Source organism: Dioscorea cayenensis, chromosome 15 (genome assembly GCF_009730915.1).
Source record: "Dioscorea cayenensis subsp. rotundata cultivar TDr96_F1 chromosome 15, TDr96_F1_v2_PseudoChromosome.rev07_lg8_w22 25.fasta, whole genome shotgun sequence".
Taxonomy (NCBI): Eukaryota; Viridiplantae; Streptophyta; class Magnoliopsida; order Dioscoreales; family Dioscoreaceae; genus Dioscorea; species Dioscorea cayenensis.
The window spans coordinates 16214145-16228090 of NC_052485.1; the positions used below are offsets into that span (position 1 = coordinate 16214145).

The 13946-nt window shown below is 31.6% G+C and overlaps 1 long non-coding RNA gene across 1 annotated transcript; it reads right to left on the reverse strand.

Annotated features, from left to right (window-relative positions):
• Positions 1-1825: 1825 nt before the first annotated feature.
• On the reverse strand, positions 1826-4225 carry LOC120276899. Its single transcript, XR_005541390.1, has 3 exons — positions 4035-4225; positions 3850-3940; positions 1826-1908 (listed from the first exon to the last, which is right to left on the reverse strand). It is a non-coding gene; the product is annotated as an uncharacterized LOC120276899 (long non-coding RNA).
• Positions 4226-13946: the final 9721 nt, after the last annotated feature.

Genomic DNA, 13946 nt, shown 5'->3' on the forward strand with positions numbered 1-13946 from the left:
ATGATTTACTTGCTGATTATTCATCAAAATATAAGATTGGTGAACATGGTGGTTCAATGTCCGGGTCATCAACAAATAATCCTACACAATTATCATCAAGTCATGATGGTGGGTTGGCTTGCATGCGCAATTTTGATTTATATGTTGCTTCTTCTGAGTCTGGAGTTGGGAGTGTGTATACTGAATTAGATCATTATTTGGAAGAGCGGTTAATGCCAAGAAAGAATGATTTGGATAGTCTAAGTTGGTGAAAATTGGCCCTTAAATATCCTACATTGCAACTAATTGCTAAAGATATTTTAGCAATTCCACTATCTACTGTGGCTTCAGAGTTGGTTTTCAGTACAAGTGGGAATTTTAAAAGTCCACACTATAGCATATTACATCTCGACACAGTTGAGGCATTAATATGTGCACAAAATTGGATATTGACTCTCACATATTTTTATGATTGACTTTAATTTTCAAATTACAAATTATAATAGTTGACCTAATTATTAATTAATGGTTTCGATTCCATTTCCATGACTTATTCTCAATGTTACACAATGATTGATGACATGGATGTAGATGAAGAGGTAAGCTTACAAATATTGTATTTAGATATTAACAAGGATGGAAGTGGACCAAGTTACCAAATGGTCTTTGATTGATAGAATGGCCTAATGTTTTCAGGATGTGGACCAAGTTACCAAGTGCTCTTTGTTTTTTGAGTAAGTGATGATCATTGGGTTTTATTGGAGTGTCTTTTGCATTAATTGAAAAGTAGGGGATTTTATAAATATTTGATAGACTTCTATGCATTAATTTAGGTTTATGCTTTTACTTCATGATTAAATGTGGGCTAATGTTGTATAATTCATAGATTTGAATGGTTTGATTTATGTTGATTGTTATGTTTTGAGAGTTGAGATATTTGTGAGAAAGATAGATGTTTTCCGCTTATAAAATGTTGCATGATTTATTCATTTCAATAGTTTGATATATATTATTTCTATGTTTTGAGAGTTGAGATATTTGTGAGAAGAATAGAAACTTGTTTTTTGTTTATGATATGTTGTAAGATTCATTGATTTGAATGGGTTTATTTATTTTTCCTTCATATTCATACAATTTATATAATTTGAATCATTTTATTGATATGATTTAGTATTCTATGCTAAAATATTTTTTTTAACTAATCATTTTTTAGATGTTGATTTCAAAGGAAGATGAAGAGTTTGATGAATTATGGCTTCTATATTCACTAGAGATGCTTCACAAACTTATGAGTGTATTAATTTGTCTTTTTATGTTATTTGATGAAGTTATCAATGGTTGTAACTATGTGAGAGTATATTGCTATTAAAGAACACCTAAAATTTCTTCTTCTTTTTTTTTTTTTCATTTCTTATATTTGAATTTAAAATATAGATATTTGCATAATTTTAATTTGTGTAACTATGGTGTAGAAAATGCCTTGATGTGTTGAATTCATGGTAAAAAGATTATTTTTTTGTCATGTTGTAGGTAAACCTGGAAAAAAATTATTATTCTTCAACCTTGTTTGTTGTATAGGTTATTGGTCATTGGATTTTTTTTTTTAAAAATTGTTAGGAGGCGGGGAGTGGGGACTTTCCCCTTCCCAATTTCCCAACAGGGGCGAGGACGGGGAATCCCTGCATAGGATGGGGAAGTGAGTAGGGAGACACTCCCCGTCCTCACCTCGCCCTATGCCCATTCCTATCCATGTGATCCTGACATTGAAAAAATAATTGTAAATATTGATTACAATAGGAGTTAAATGATAAAAAAATATTTACACCCATAGATCTTTTGCTTTCTTAGTAGCCCAAGTTTCTCCATCCTTTTAGTGTGGAATTTTTTAAAGCAATCAATTGGGCCTAACTCTGAGTTTGTCTCTTTAACCTGAGGTAATTTAAAAAAAAATGTTCAATTTCAAGACAAAATATGTATCAATTAGAAAATATTAAATAGTTAAATACAAATATTAGTTACCATGTCACTCCTATGCTTAGCCATCAAAACTCTATCAATAGTTGAATGATTTGAGATTGCGATAGATTAACTTTATTCTTATCACTTTTGTGTTTCATACATACCAACAATGCAAAAATTTTCACCTACTCTTACTAGAATTAAAAATCCGAATATATATATATATATATATACTTGCCAATTATCTCCCATCCATTTGTCTACCATTTCTTTCAACACATTAGTAGGAATCAAAGAAGGCGGGTGTTTGTAAGGATCATCTCGGATTTTATGCTTCTCGAAAATTGGTTGCCTTATACACAAGATCCAATCAGAATATCGGCAATTTACTGAATTCTCAAATGCTTTCTTTACTTCTTTTTTTGGTTGATTGTGTGAGAACCCTACAACCAAATATCAAGTAAAAAGAGTATCTAGCTCTGATTTCGGATATTGAGAATAAGATGTCCATGGATCGTTAATTTTTTTGATTGAGAATTAGAGTATCTTTGTACATATACAAACTCGATTAGATCCAAAGCTCAAAATCAGTTTACAAATAGCTCGGCTTAATTTGTAACCCTAGCATATATATTTCTCATATGATATTACAAAGGTGAAAATGTTATGATTGAACTGTCACATTTAGCTTAGTTTTCAGATTGGTAAACAACAACAGGCAAAACATTTTTCACATCTCCTTGTATTATCAAACACAAGTCAATATCATGTCGATTAGATACTAACTTCCAAATGGTTGTAAACAATTGCTATTTATAACATCAAAGCCTTTGCAATTTTTTGATGCAGAAAATGTGCCTGTGTTACAAACAAAGCACACAATCTCTTAGAAGTGATGGTGTTCTTTGATTTTCACAACAACAAAACTAAAATTCAAGCAGATTAACAAAATTGGGCCAATTTGGCATTTTGAATAATCATATCTATTTTAATGTCTATAAACTGCATGCAATTTGCCTTCATTTGAAACCATGTGGGAAATCAAGAGACCAATTAGTTCAACCGAAGCCAGGAGACATCTTTAATCCATTCCCCACTTTCTTACAACTATTTCCTTTGCAGACATTTGATTCTGATTTAATACTACCCCACATAGTTTAAATATATACATATATTGAACATAGTATAAATAAACATTAAAGCATTATAAACACATAGTTTAAACACAAAGAAACATAACAGCACCAACACAATAAAGTAGAAGGAATATTTGCTAGTTTACTTGCATCAAAATATCCACTTTGTCTTGGCTACATCCACTTTTTCAAGGAGACATGGTTGATGTGAGTGGCAAAAGCTAATATCCACTTTTCTTTGTTGATTATCATAAAAACATCTGGATTCCATCTCCGTATTCCTATTTCTTAAAACTCATTAACATGAACAAGATCTTCCTAATTGTCCCTAGACAATTTGATATTAAAAAGCAAAAATTTGAGACATCCTTCACATAAAATCAAATTTTAGCTACCACATCACCATCATAAAACTCCAATCCACAATCAAATCAACAAACATGCCAACAAAACAACATACCATCTTATCACAAGATTCCAACTGGAAGCAAAAAACATTTCACAAAACAAAGACTTAGCTCAATGATAATCATGCTTCGTCTACATTTCGATAAACTAACAACATAAATGTACATATGTATATATATAAACTATAATAAAAAATTAAAAAAAGATAAATACTTGTGTCTAATCTAAATTAGTTATACAGAAAGCATGCCAAATAAAAGAAGAATTAGAAACATAACAACAATTAGCTTTAAAACTAGTGATTTTCACAATTTAAACTAAAAAAATAAGGCAATACTCTCCAATTCGCTGAGGCTTTCAAGCTTACTAGTAGTGAAACACTTAGCACCTTCAAGAGCAGCAACAACACTGAAAGACTAGCATTGATGACAAGGGAGAGGAGCAAGGTGGATGATGATCTTCAAAATAAAAAAAGAAATCAGAAATAAAAAAATCCCAAAATTTGATCTAAGGTTATCTTCTCCCACAAAATAGAGAATTCAAAAAGCCTACCTAGAGCTTTGGATCACGAGGCCTAGAATGATCGAGAGAGATTGAGATCGAGGATGAGGACATAGATGAGATGGAAATCTATGCCCTAGAGATGAGGATGAAATGACGAGATGTGATGAATGCGGTTGTGGTGGTGGTGATTAGGGATGCCGTGAGTGTGAGATGCTGACGGGATGCCCTAGAGAACTGAAGACGAGATGGCGAGAAGATGAGAGCTAAAATAATGGGCTAAGTTCATTAAGTATATTATATATTTAATATAATAAATATATTATTTTGTTTCAAAGTTGACCATTGTGAATTAATGGGCTAAGTTTTATTTTGTTACTAAAACTGACCGTTGCAAATCTTATGAAATTATTTTTTATTCTTATTAATTCAAAATATGATTGATTAGAAAATGATAAATAATAAAAATATCATTTTATAGGATGTTTAAATAATTTTTATTTTGCAAGGTATGCAAAATAAAAATTACAATGGTCACTATTTTAAAATGATTTAATTTTATAACTAAGGGTCCGTTTGGATCACGGAATATGAATGGTAATAGGAATGGTAATGGTAATGGTAATGGTAATGGGAATGTTAATGGGAATGAAAAAGTTGTTTGGTTTGAAAGAATAAAATATTGGGAATGGGAAAAGTAGGATAGAGAATTGTATGTAAATGACGACAATGCCCTCAATATAAGTAATGAAATTTTTTTATATAATAAGTACATATAAATAAATATTTATAATTTATAATTTTTATAATTAATTATTTAAAATAATTAATTTCTGTAAATCATTAAATAATTTCTTTTTATCATTAAAATAAATATTAAATAATTTCTTCTTATATTTTTCGAGAAAATAATTATTAGAATTAATTAATTTACAAATTTATTATTGCTGAAATTATGTTTAATATTGAAAATATAACTAAAGGTCATTTTAATATTTATAATCGAGTTTTTTAAGTTGGTCACTCCCATATATTTTTTCATGGTATCCACTTAATTTTGATTTAGTTTTTATAAATTACATAAAATAGTATAATATTTTTAATATATTAAAGAAAATATTTATTCTTTAATATTTTCAAAATATATAACATTCTCTAAATGAAATTGAAATTATTTTTTTTCTATTTCTTTAACAATATTGTTTATTTTAACTTGGATTTTTATTGCATCATTAATCATTAATTAAATTAAACTAATTCATTAAGTAACTATAATGTTGATTAACATATTCAAATTATAAAAATAAAATTCAATTCTCAATAATTATTAATTAATCTTATTTTTAAAAGATTATTATTGATAATATTTATAATAGAAATCAAAACATTTTTCACTCATATGTTCCTAAGGAAAAAGAAATTAATTTTTCAAGCAAGCTCATAGTTTTTGCGACGACATTTATTTTGGTGGCAAACACTCATAGTTTTTGAGTTAAAAGTATATGTTGGTCACAAAAGCTCAGTGTTTGCGATGAGTATTTGTATTGGTCGCAAACAATAATAGTTTTTCCGATGTTGTTTTGGTTGGTAGCAAAAGTTAATAGTTTTTTGCAACAGGTGCATTTGGTTGTCGTAAAAGCCTATAGTTTTAGCAACAAGCATATGTGTTGGTCACAAAAGCTTATAGTTTTGCGACATATATGTGTCCTGGTCTCAAATAGTAATGGTTTTTTTTGCAAGGGGTGTATGTATTGGTCGCAAAAGCTTATAGTTGTTGTGATAGGTATTTGAGTTGGTTGCAAAAGATTATTGTTTTGTCACAAGGATTTTTTATGGTTGCAAAAAACTTGTTTTGTGATGCCGTTTTAAGCCGTCACAAAAACAATAATAGCAAAAGCATGTTTTTCTTGTAGTGACAATACCTAGTAGAAAAACCAGACAAAACTAAAGTGAAAAATAATGTCTAGAAGAGAAATAAAAGGATAAAATAAATGTAATTAAGCAATAATATATTTCATTAAATTTTTGATAACACATTAAAAGAATCAAATCCACGATAATTATTATTTTGAGTATTAAATTGCATGATCAACTAACCAACACTAAATTATATTGTTCTTCTTCATTAAAAATTTGCTAATACACTTTGTTGAGAAACTCATTCTGTTTATGAAATTCCAACACCTTTTATCATTTGATTAACCATATTTTTGTCTTTTCAATTTTTCTACACTATCTGGACATTTTTGAATTTTTAACTATAACCCAATCCATTTTTCATAAAATCCAAAAATAATCAATGCCCACCATTAATGCAAATATACAACCCACAAACTCCAACATCTATTTTTCATATAATTATTAAACCCAAAATGACTGACCGAGTAACTTGGTACATTAATCAATTTAGATCTCTAATTTAGGCCACTTGTGTAATTAACCTAGTGTAACCCATCTTGATGACCTTTAACCAACCGACTGCATTGAATCATTAGGACTCCTGTGACTCGGGTGAGCAAAATTTTATATTTTGAAATAAATTTTTAATTCTTCATTACATTTATGTTTTAACTTAAAGGGAAAATAGTACATAATTTGTATTAAATCAAAAATTGTAAAAAATTATTGCTTAGTTTTTTTTAATAACTATGGTTGAAGAAACAAAAGGTGGTAAGGATAAATTAGTTAGCTCTATATGTGAATGAGTCTATGCAATGAATTTCTATAAATGTCTCAACAAAATTAATTAAAAGCTCAATTCCTTATGAATTCATCTCTTTATCAACCATTCATCATCAGTAAACCATCATTTAAGTAATCATTCAGCAGATTAACAAGGATTCAAATACAACCAACAAATCACTACAAATAGCTCAAAGAAACAAAATATAGTTCATAGATCTAAGATCCATCTCTCATACATAAATAAAAAAATAACTAGGAAGAGTTAACTTCCCTCCTACACTGATTACTGAAGATGCTCACCAGACCTCCTCTGCAACCTACATCTAGGCATTCTCTTAGCTTTTTCTTCACCGCCATGCTCTTTCTTTTGCCTCCCTTTTATATTCTGCTTTTCACTTGCATAACTGCCTATGCTGCATCACCCAATCATCTTATTTCCTACTGCCACACTATCAAGAGTTATGAAACCCTCAAGTCTTGAGCTGCTTCACTTCTCCCTTTTACTTCTACGGTCAGCTGGCACAAATTCTTCCATCTCAGTAGGTCCACTGGTAACTAATTCATTTGTTAACTCATCTTGCACACTCCTTTGCATGTGTTGGGTCTTCAAATTAATTCTCCTTGGCGCCAACTTCTTTTTTTTCATAACATTACCTCTCCCATTGACTTGAACCTTGTCCTCAAGGTTCATGTTTGGAAAAGAATGTGCAGTTGTTCAACATCTTCCCATGAATTGTCATTAACGGATAAACCTTCCTATTGCTTAAGAACTTGTTGAATTGGATAATCATCCCTCAGTATAGTATGTCTCTGTAGAATAGCAACTGGTTGTAACAATGGCCCTTGTTCAGTGGTGATGAGTGGAAAAGGAAATGTAGCTACCTGAGAGAGGATCACCTTCACGATTCTTCAGCAAGGACACATGAAATACAAGGTGAATTCTTGCTTCAAAAGGCAATTCTAATTGGTAAGTTATTGCCAATTTTTCTCACTATATGAAAAGGCCCGAAATAGTGCATGGCCAACTTGTGATTCTTGCATAGTGCTAGAGAGTGTTGTCCTAAGGTTGGAGTTTAATAAACACCCATTGACCCTTAGTAAAAGAGATTTCCGATTGATTAACCATTGTCTTTATACGCACTTGGAACTTTAATAAATTTTGTTTTAACTAATTCAAAACCTGGTCTAGTTGTTGAAGAAGGGATGAAATTTTTGGAGGATCATTGTCATTAGAGTAATATGTGATCAAAGATGGTGGTTCACGACTGTAAACTATTTGAAATGGAGTCATTATTACATTGCACTGGAATGCTATGCTGTACTAGAATTGAGCCCAAGAAAGCAAATCCACCCAAGGTCTTGGATTATCAACCACAAAACATCAAAGATAGAGTTCCACACATTTGTTCAATTAATGTCTTTTTTGTCCATCCATTTGTGGATGATAACTAAAGGAGAAGGATAATGTAGTACCCATTTCTTGCAAGAGATGTTTTCAAAATTTGTTGAGAAAGATGCGATCTCGATCTATGGCAATTGATTTCAAAACTCCATGCAATTTGATAATTTTGTGAATAAATGCTTCAATCTCTGTAACACTGGAAAAATCAGTTTTCAATGGGATGAAATGTCCAAACTTTGGCAATCTATCAATGACTGCCAATATCACTGTGAAGCCCTTAGAAATAGGAAGACCAATGAACAAGTCCATAGCAATGTCTTCCCAAATTCTCTATGGAATTGTAAGAGATCTCCTATATGTGTATGAGAACTCTTAGCTTGTTGGGAAACCATACATGTTTTCACAAATTCTGCAACATCACGACGCATGCCTTTTCAATAAAACTGAGATGCCATTCTAATATAAGTTCTTAGAAATCTTTCATGTCCCCCCAATTTGGTTGCATGATATTCCTTTAATAATTGTAGACCAAGAGAAGGATGATTTGGAACTACAATTCTACCATCATACCCTAACATTTGTTGGTTCCATGAGAATTTAGCATCACATTGTTTTCCTGAAGTTCTAATTCCTATAACTGTGATAATAATATACAATGTACTGAAAGAAAAACCATTAGATGACATCGATATAATACATCAATAGGAATATTGTCTCTCCCAAGTTTATATTCTACAATAAAATCATACTTAAGAAGCTTAGGAAGCCATCTTTGGTGCTCTGGATTTTGTATGTTTTGTTGAAACAAATGCTTGAGTGCCGCTTGGTCAGGTTTGATGATAAATTGATGCCCAACAAGATAATGATGAAATTTTCTCACAGTCTCTGTCACAACAACAAATTCTCTTACATAAGTAGTCTGTTTTTGCATGCAAGGTGTCAATTTTCTAGAGAAATATGCAATTGGGTGATTCTCCTTGCTTAAGACTACTCCTATACCCCCAGCTGAAACATTTACCACCAAAACAAATGGTTTGGAAAAAACTAGCAATTTTAATACAAGAGCAGAAATCATAGCTTTTTTAGATGCTGAAATGATGTCTATACTGAATCAGACAATTGGAAGCAGTCTTTTTTGAGATGTTTAGTAAGAGGGTGTGCTTTGCTAGCATACTTATTAATAAATCTTCTATAATAGCCACTCAAACCTAGAAATCCCCTTATCTGCTTAATATTCTTCGGTGTAGACCACTCCAAAATTGCTTAAATTTTTGTAAATCTTCATTTGAACTTTTTCTATAGAGACTATGTGTCCTAAATACTCAATTTGTTTTAACCCAAAACTGCATTTTGAATACTTAGCAAGAGTGGGTAGCAATGTTTCCAGATGAATGAGATAACTATCTGAATCCCCACTATATATTAAAATGTCATCAAAGAATATCTGAACAAACTGACGCATTGCAAACTGAAATATGCCATTCATTAATGACTGAAATGTAGCTGGAGCATTTGACAACCCAAATGGCATTACCAGCCATTGAAAATTCCCATGGTGAGTTCTAAATGCAACTTTATACTTGTCTTCTCGGTGTAATAAAACTTGATGGTAGCCTGATCTAAGGTCCAATTTTGAAATTTTTTTTTTGCACCACTTAACTCATCCAGTAGTTTACCACAACTGGAATAGGGTATGCATTCTTGATAGTAATACCATTCAGAGCCCTGTAGTCCGTATAAAATCACTAGGTCTCATCTATTTTTTAACCAAAAGCACAGGAGAAGAGCAAGGACTACTATTGAGTTCTATTAATCCTTTAGTAAGCGTCTAATTTACCATTGATTCAATTTCACTCTTTTGGCTACATGGAAATCTATAAGGCTTAATCTTAATTGGTTTAGAATTTGGTTGCAATAAAATTCTATGGTTACATAACCTGGATGGTGGAAGGCCATTGGTAATGGAAAATACTTCTTGATACTTTATTAGTAATTGCTTCAGATTATCAGGCATTTCTGCTGAGAATTTTAGTTGTGATTCTGCAACAGCTAAAAGTGACATTTTATTACTATCATCTTTGACATGTGTATCTGCAGCTTAAACATTCATCTGATAGCACTCAACAATTGCTATGGTTGCACTTAATATGTGTAACTGATCTGTAGTAGTTAATTGGGGTCCTACAGTCTTATCTCCAAACAATGTTGCAAATTTGTTGTTACAGTAAAATTGTAGTGATGACAATTTTATTCAACCCTGCATTGTGAAATTTCTACAACTAGACACACAATTGGTTGTGCCATTCATAGTATTAGTGGGTGCTGGACATTCTCTATAGGTGGAAGGTTTGATTAATGAGTTGAAAGTGAAAATACAAGAGTTTAATTTGACTTTTCCTACTTACTTATTGCTAATGGTTGGGGCAAAAGTAATTCTAGGTGCAACATGGTTGGCTACATTATTGGAAACTATCAGAGCTTTAATGAATTTAGAAATACTATGTAATGACAGCTCTAGCATCTGAACCCTCTCATCACCCTGGTCTATAGCTGCCAATAAACGTGCCTCCCGTTGATCCATTACATCAAGTATATTATTAACCTTTGCTGCCGCTTTAAGATGGGTAGACTCAGTTATAATCTAGAGGATAGGATCTCAATTCTATATGTGAAGATCTCAGTGAAAGCACCAAATATGTAATGAATTTTTGTAAATCTCACAACAATATCAATTAAAAGCTCAATTCCTTAAAAATTTATCTCTCTATCAACCATTCATCATCATTAAAGCATCGCTCAAGTAATCATTTAGCAGATTAATAAGGATTCAAAACCAATCAACAAATCACTAAAACAACTCAAAGAAACAAAATAAAGTTCATAGACTAAGATCTGTCTCTCATACAGAAATAAAAAAATAACTAGGAAGAGTTAACTTCCCTCTTGCTCCAATTGCCAGAGTTGCTCGTGCGGAGCATCTTTGCAACCTACATCCAGGCCTTCTCTTAGATTCTTCTTCATTGCCCTGCTCATTCTTTTGCCTCTCCTTTACATGTAGCTTTCCACTTTGCATAATTGATTGCGCTACATCACCCAATCATCTTCTTTCCTGCTGCCACGTTGTCAAGAGTAACAAAACCCTTGAGTCTTGAGCTGCTTTGTTTCTCCCTTTTACATCTATACCGACAACTGGTGCAAATTCCTCCATCTCAGTAGCTCCATTGGCAACTAATTCATTTGTTGACTCATCTTGCACACTCCCTTACACGTGTTGGGTTTTAAAATTAATTCAGCTTGGCGCCAACTCCTATTCCTCCATAACAGCCTATCACCGAGAATGGGGTGGGAGTAAGCTTAGTTGTGAAACCTCTAAAAGGATAAAAGACCTTTAATGCGCTAAGTAAATAGTAACAATTTAATAATCCTAAATTTTCTTAATTAACAATTTAATAAAATAATGCAAGTAAATAGTAACAAAACAATTTAAAACTAAACAATATTGACATAGAATTCTAGCAATATTGCGTATAGAAATAATTCAAATTATAAACAAAGTAATTTAATTAACTAACTTATAATATTATACGTAGTTAATGTTGGAGAAAACTGGGAAAGTAATTATAAATGAAACAATACTTAGTAACAAAAATAACCCAAAACTAAAATGAAAATAATATTTAGAAAAGAAATAAAAGGGTAAAATAATATAATTTAGCAATAATATATTTCATATTTTTTTAATAACACATTAAAAGAATAAAAAAGACATTAATTATTATTTTGAACATTAGACCACATGATCAGTGAAAGGGGTCTAAATTATATTGTTCTTTCTTCATTAAAATTTTACTAATGCACTTTTTTTTTTTCAGAAACTCATTCTATTTATGAAATTCCAACATCTTCTATCATTTTATTCCTATATTTCTATCTTTTCAATTTTTCTACACTATTTGGTCATTTTTGAATTTCCAACTATAACCCTATCCATTTTGCATAAAAACCAAAAATAATCAATGTCTACTGTTAGTGAAAATATATGACCCACAAACTCCAATATTTATTTTTCATATAATTTTTAAACCCTGACTGATTGACCCAGTGACTTGGTAATTCATTATAGATTTTTAATTTGTGTCACTTATGTAATTAACTCAGTGTAATCCATCTTGACTGAATCACTAGGATTCCTGTGACTCGGGAGACCAGAATTTTATTTTTGAAATAAAATTTCCATTCTTTCATTATATTTATTTTAATGTTATAAGAAAAATAATACCTAATTTCTACTAAATTAAAAAGTTGTAAAAAAATTTGGTGCTTACCTAAATAACTATGGTTGAAGCTTTTCTTTGTTAAGATTTTTGTTTAATTTATAGTTACAATTAAATGATTAACAATTTTCTTTTTTTTTTCTTTTAAATTATTTATTTTTTAATTAACATTATATTATATATATTATATATCAAATAACTACAAAACAAATTTATAATTCAAAAATACTATTTAAAAATATTTTTATTTACCTAACATTTGACCTGAAGATTGAACTATATATTTAACCTAATACCCAAAGTTTGATGTTTTAATAATTATAATTTTTTTTAAAATTATACTCATGGAACATTTAATACAAATACATAAATGGAATTAAACATCTCTCATTACTAATATCAAATTTAATACAAACAAAAACTTGTATTAAATGACTTAAATGCAATAGGAAAAGTTCATAAAAAAACATTAAAAAATTTCCCCAAAACCCTCTAGAAGCGGATTATACATTGACCTTAAGATTTGTTTGAAACATAAAATGGAACATTTAATGCAAATAAATAAATGGAATTAAACATATCTCATTACTAATATCAAGTTTAAGACAAACAAAAACTTATATTAAATAACTTAAATGCAATAGAAGAAATTCTAAAAAAAATTGAAAAAAAATTCCCTATGCTACCTCGGTGGTAGGTGTAATCAACGCATAAACTCCGGACTGGACCCTGCGAACCATCCCCATCAATCTCATCGTTCTATGTCTAGGGGAGCGGGTACAGTCGTCTTCTCAGCCCCTCTGATCGCTTCAAGTAGGCCCATACCAGAGAATAGGGCACCAATCCTGGCATACTGTCCCTGATGTCGAATATACTCTACCAGAATATGTCCCAGATGTATCAGTGTGCTCTGTAATATTGAATATACGTATAATAGCTCCTGTCGGTTGAGCACACCAGTACTATCGCCACACCCGTTCACTGACCTGCTCAGAACGGCGTGAATGTATCTGTAGCTCGGTCGGGGGAGACAGGTGGCCTTAAAAACCCCGGGTTCATACTGCCCCTGTCCACACAACGCACTGTAGGCATGCTGTAGTGTCAAACTCCCGGGATAATTCGAAGGCAACTGCTCATATTCCTCTTTATCTGTGTATGCTGCATCATATAGCTTCATCAAGATAGAAAACTGAGTCACACTGAAGCTATGATAATGTCAAAGGGCTCGAAACTGTATAGCACCAATACTATCAAAAGTAGAATACAAGCGATCAAACTCGAATGATGCTAGGACCTCGAGCGTCAATGTGCGGATGGTGGGGTCTGTAATTGACAATAAATGGCCCCAACTGCCAACCGCCAGTATGTCTTCTATCTCCTCCACCATGGCACCTGCCATCTGAATCTCCCGTAAAGCATCGATGTCGGGAAAACGCGTCTGGCCAAATCCTAGCCTCAACAATCTCTCCAAGCGAGCCTGATGCTCGGGAATCATAAAATCCATGTTGTTGAGCTTGGAAGACGGCTCTCGGGGCCTCTTACCATCCTGCTTCTTTGACCGGGGGGCCATAACTGCAAGAATTACAAAAGAAATCATTCAAA